Genomic DNA, 6,000 nt, shown 5'->3' on the forward strand with positions numbered 1-6,000 from the left:
ACCGCCTGTCCAAATTTTTGTCTGAATTGTACATGCTTCTACATTTTATCATTAAGTTTTTTGTATTTGAAATAAGTTTATTTGTCCAGTAATGACATGTATGCTGCCCTCTTGCATGATTTGTCATTCATTTTTGAGCCGCTTCAACGACATGCCACACACTGGGCACTTGTAATTTGGCACCAGCTTTGTTTTTTTCATTATTGTATTGATAATAACATAAACACTTTGGCGTGGAGGTTTTTTCACCTTGCGCAAGACCAGGTGACCAGACACTGTATTTTTGTATAATTTTCATGTATTTGGAAATCTTTTGCAGTCAAGTCAAAGATGAAAACCTTTTCATCCTGTTGTTCCTTCATTGCTGATGCACAGATTTTAGTGACCACTCAGTCATATATTCCAAGAAAGTCACTCCACATGAGGGTTAAACCTCTGACATACAGTTCACTATAAAACACTTTAATATTTGTAATCCTAATAAGACATGTGTTTGATTTGATAAAGAAAGCCAAAAATATTCATCTCCAGCAGCCCAAATGTTTATACGTGTAAATGCTGATGATAACACCCAACCCAAAGTCATAAACTTTGAGAAGTTGTAAACGCCTGGAGCTGTGCAGGTAGTGTCGGATTAGATTTGTGGGCTTACGGGGTTACTGCTTCGAGCGTGACAAAGGTGAATGGATTTTCAATTGTCTCATCCTGGAACATTTAGACTTCTCCTCAGGGAGTCTTAAAAAACAGCACCGGTCTGTTGAAGTGCATAAAATAAGCTGGTGCTATGTTGATGTGTCGGCGGCAACTCACCTTCTGTTGCTTCACGGAGAAGGAAGGATGGGAGTACGTACTCGAAATGTCATTCCACTTCTGTAGACTCGGGGTGTTTTGATGTTTTATGCTTCAGGATTTACTCAAACATTTTCACGGTAAAATACAGATAGCTACAGATAATTTACATGGAGAGAGGCAGCTGCAGGCTGGGTCACTAGGTTACTATAGAAACCAAGGTCTTTTTATGCTTTGTCTTGCTTTTCTTGCTGTTTCTATTTCGACGTAAACATCACTCGCCAGAGAGGAGATATATAATTTTTAGCTCATAAAAATTGAGGAGCACTGTGACATCTCGGAAGGAGATGCCAACTTGCACCACGCAGAAAGCCGAATCAGAATAATATAGATGTGCAGTAGGTAGACGATCAGTGACTAAAAGCCTCATTACCAACGCCAGTCATTTGCATGCTTAACAACCGTGTAAATGGTTCATTTCAGCAGGTTATACTGTAGCGATCAGGATAGTCATTTTCACATGAGGCTGGGCTTGATTTGCTTGCCTCCTACTAACATCAAACATTTTGTTTTGTTTTGTTTTTTTTTTTCATGTGGATAATTCATTTTATCTAATAAAAAGGCTCTTGTTAGCAAAACCTTGCCAATTTACAAACTGGCCATGATAGCATGAGAATCCTCGGTAGTTACTGATTCTGTCAAATTTCTTTTTCCTCCAAGAAGACCGAGTCGTTTCAAAGCAGTAATAAATTTAACTTCAACCGTTTTGTGTTTGTCTAGCAAAGAGATTTTTTTATCAAAGCGCCCTTCCTGCAGAGGCAGAGTGCAGCCCTCCTTGTGTTTTGGGATCACAACCTACTGTTTGTGTCTTTCAGCGGAGCGCAGACCTTCACCCTCATTAGTGAGCGAACCTCAGGAAACCCAACAAAAACACAAGTTTAACTTAGCAACTGCCAGCCTTCACAGTCTCACAGCTGCCGGCCGTATCAAACACAAACAACATGCTCAGCAGTCCAGTGTGGATTCAGATTTTCATGCAAAGTCGCTCCTCATTTTTTCCCTGACAGATGTACTTTTCCACTGTGTTGACTGAGATCTTTCTCTGCTCTCTCTGCTTTCCTCTCTCTATCTCCTGTCTCAGTTTTTCTCTCCAACCGGCACACACACACACACACACACACACACACATTCACAGAGTCAACACCACTTGAGCTCACATAACAAACCAGCATAATAAAAGTGAGTGTGAGTCAGTCTTTGTCTCTGTCAATCATTGGAAACATCATGGAAACGACTCGCTCTATTTTAACAAGGCGGTGGAGGATGGTACAGTGTGCAGCTAAAATGTTGGAATTGTAGGAACGACATGAATTATTCATGACGCCTTCCTACATTTATGTTTGTTTTGCCTTTGTAATTGTGATGCACATTGACTGCAGCATCCAACTGTACGATGAATCCCTCATAGAAATAAATGTAGGCTCTGGCAGTTTGGCTTGCTGTCTTAGAGGTGCACCTGTTGGCTCAGTTTTTTATTTCTCTCGTTTCTTGTTGGAGAATTAATCAAGTACAACTTTTTTTTGTTCAAATGAACCTCACATGAGCAATGGGGGAATTTTTTATTTTTTATTTTTTGGCTGGACTGCTGAATGAGCTCCCAGACAGCAGCTGTTCTGAAATTAAAGTCTCGGACCACTTGGGGGGCTCAAGAGGTTGGAAAAGTTAAATTTCCTTGTGGGCAAAAAAAAAAAAAAAAAATAAATTATGAAAAACATTAACTTTTCTAGAGAGGATGTGAGGAAATGCCCTTTGCTTTTAGACCCCTCGTACACGTGGTTTTCACTTTTTTGGCTCAGAAAAGTTTCACATGACAACGTTTGAAAACGATGTCTATTCATGTGGAATCGACTGGAATAATGTAGTTTTCATGTTGGGCCACTAGAGGGTGCTTTTGTTTGTTTTGGTAGTGAAAATAAGTACAGTAATGATGAATGCAGACTGCGATGTCTTTCAACTCTAAAACTACCAATTCCCAGGAGAATGAGCTGGGAGTCATTTCACTCTGGAGGCTGCCGTTGTTATTGCCCATCTTGTCACGCATATGAATAAAAGCTATTTTCTACGACTGCGATTTGCATGCACAGTAGCAGCGTTTCCAGTAAGATGCATTTCCTCCTGGTTCCATAGCTACTGAGTCTTACAGTTGTCAAAAAGTTGCGTTTCCTCCAGTTCACATGGACACGGCCTCAAGTGTTTTTGAATAATTCTACCGTGGGAGCTCTTCTCACAAAGTTTTCAGAGACTCCTAGCACGGTTGGGTAAATATGAAAGTTTTCAGTTTTCTTTGAAAACGCTGCCGTGTTAACCGGGCTTTTGCAAGGGCAGAAGGTCATGAGTCAGCAGTTTCCTTGTAACTGACTTACTGTATAACCGCAAACGAGTGGAAAACACTGACACTTCAGTTGTTTGTTTCAATTAAGTGAATAACTTGCTTATCGATGAATATCGCAAGCTATCGTAGCCAACTGTCTGTCTGGAGGCAGAAAAAGTAAGATGAATTCACAGCTGTCAAAATATTTCTTTTACCCTTTGGAGGTTATTAACAGTGCAAGTCATTAAATCTCCTCAACAAGTGTAGATATTGTCCATAATATCAGGTTGTTTCCAGCATGATGGGATAGAATGGTTTAATTGGTGACCCTAAAATTTCCTGTTGGCGTGAATATGAGAGTGTCCGTCTCTCTTTGTTTTCTCTGTGATCGACTGGCGACCTGTTCAGTGTATTCTGCCTTTGTCCTGAGTAAGCTGGGATTGGCTCCAGCGTCGTGATAAAGCAGTGCATAAGATGAATGGTATTCAGTTAACAGTTCATTTTCCTGAATATAGGAGTTCCACTTTTTTTATTGGATGCTGAACAGACCAAAATAATGCCAAGGCAAGTATATAGGCAGGTGTTTTATTCTGCTGCTTAACCAGACAATAAGAGCAATGTTTGTATCAATGTATGTGTCCTCAGTTGTATAATATTGAATAACTCAGCACGCTGTAGCAGTCATAGTTTTTTATTTGACTCCTCTATAGACTTAATTATCCACCAATAGTCTGAAGTTTCATATTTCAGTGCTTTATATTTTAATTATGAGACTTCAGGAAGTAATTGTATTGTCATATGTTGTCCCAGTTGCAGTAGGATGGACATTTAACATAAAAACCAGGTAAGTCTACACTGCAAGTTGCTTTGACTTGTTATGGAGGTATCTGTAAAAAGGAGCCAACAAATTGAAAATCATGAAGTTAGATTTTAATAATTCACTCTTTTGAAAATATAATTATTTGAGATGACTGTTATGCAAACCCTCGGTCCATTCTCTTTCTGAAACCTGTTGTTTTAGTTTCTGCATTTCACACGTTTTCCTTCCCAGAAGCACCTTTCTCTATCTCTACCTGCCAACGATCAGTGTCACATGCTTGGAATCGGACACCTACTGATTGTATTGTTGCTGCTCAACCAAACTGTGAAGTACTTTAATAAGAAAAAGATTTAAAGAAATCATCTTCTTCAACAGTTTTAACCCAGAATTCATCCTTCATCAAGGTAAACTGTAGAATATGACCCCTTGGCTATATGAGACCAGCATTCTAACTGTATGGAAGGAGCAGAAATGATTAAAAAGCTTAATAAGATTCGATGTTGAACAGATTGGAGAGGCTGTGGAGCTGCAGCAGTGATTGCAATATTACTGCAGTGTAGTGCTGATCTGTTGAGCTCACTCGTCAATCAAAGCATGTGGGCAGCACTGTGACATCCTCTTCCTTGGATTGGTTTTTTTTCTTCTTTTTTTTTTTTTTTTTTTTTGGATGAAGTTTCTGTTGCTGTAGGTGGTACTTGTTCACCCAACACCAAACTGAACCAAACAAACCTCAATCTCTAACACCCTGCAAATGTCAAGAGAGATTTGATACATTGAGACTGTTGCTTCAGCGTTTCCTAGTTACAGATCATTGCCTCGCTTTCCCACCTTTTTTCTCTCTCTTTTTTTTTTTCCTGCTTGTTTTAAGCGCAGCTGTATATGGTCAAGTGACGCTGCCGACGATGACGCGCTCAAATTGCGGTGTACAGTACGCGAGTACCCATTGTTGTTCCCTCTCTTCCTCTGCCTCTCTCACTCTCCCTGCCGCCTCCACAGTGATGCGTGTTGCATTAACGCCGAGGTGAAGAGTGGGAGGTAGAGGGCAAACTGAGAGGGCTACAAGAGGTACGGAGTGAAAGAAGAAAAGATTGTGTGGGAGACCGAAGCAGGGAAATGTGCGATAGATTCACAGATAGATAGATAGATAGATAGACAGATATGATACTGTCCTTTCAATTTTTCCTCTTTTCCTTCCTTACCTCGTCTCTAAAATGTATGATAGTGATGATTTCCCAAGGGTATCCCACTCAGGTCAAACTAAATCTAGAAGGGAAGGAGAGACTGGGAGTTGGGGTGGGTGGGGAAGGCAAGTGGGGGATAACCACAGAGCGTGGTAATGAATGAGGGACGAAAACAAGAAAAGGGATGGAGAGAAAAAAAAGAGGCAGATGGAGAGAGGAGAGGAGAGAGGAGAAGTTGGTCTCTTTGCAGCTCCAAAGCTCTTGAAGCCCCGAAGCTGTGTGGAGTGCAAATGGGAGGGTGGGAGAGAGAAAGGGAGTGAGAGAGAGAGAGAGAGAGAGAGAGAGAGAGAGAGAGAGACTGATTCGAGGAGAAGGAAAGGAAGAAAAGGTAGAAGGGAGAGAGAGAGACGGAGGTATGGAGAGAGAGCAAGAGAGCGAGGAGGAGGAGGAGGAGGGTTTGCGTTGGTGTGTCGTTTGGCAGAGAGAGCGCTTGTCAAAAAAACCTTCCACTGACAGAAGGCATGATTCACAGCGAAGAGAGAGAGAGAGAGAGAGAGAGAGAGAGAGAGAAGGGAGGGGGGAGGCAAGAGAGAGACAGAGAGAGAGAGAGAGGGATGCAAGCGACAGGAAAAGGAGAAAAACGCCAGAGATAAAGAAAGAGAGAGAGAGACAAGAACGAGAGGGGCTCGAGATGCCAGTGAGAAAAAAAAACAACCACGGACGCTAATTTGAAGCAGAATGACCGCACGCCTTCACTGGGATGGGTACGGGGATCGATGGACTGGATTGACTGATGCCTTTTTTTACTGACTGTGATGTGATGTTGATAAGGTTCTGGC

The sequence above is a fragment of the Salarias fasciatus genome, chromosome 19 (assembly GCF_902148845.1).
Source record: "Salarias fasciatus chromosome 19, fSalaFa1.1, whole genome shotgun sequence".
NCBI classification, from domain to species: Eukaryota; Metazoa; Chordata; class Actinopteri; order Blenniiformes; family Blenniidae; genus Salarias; species Salarias fasciatus.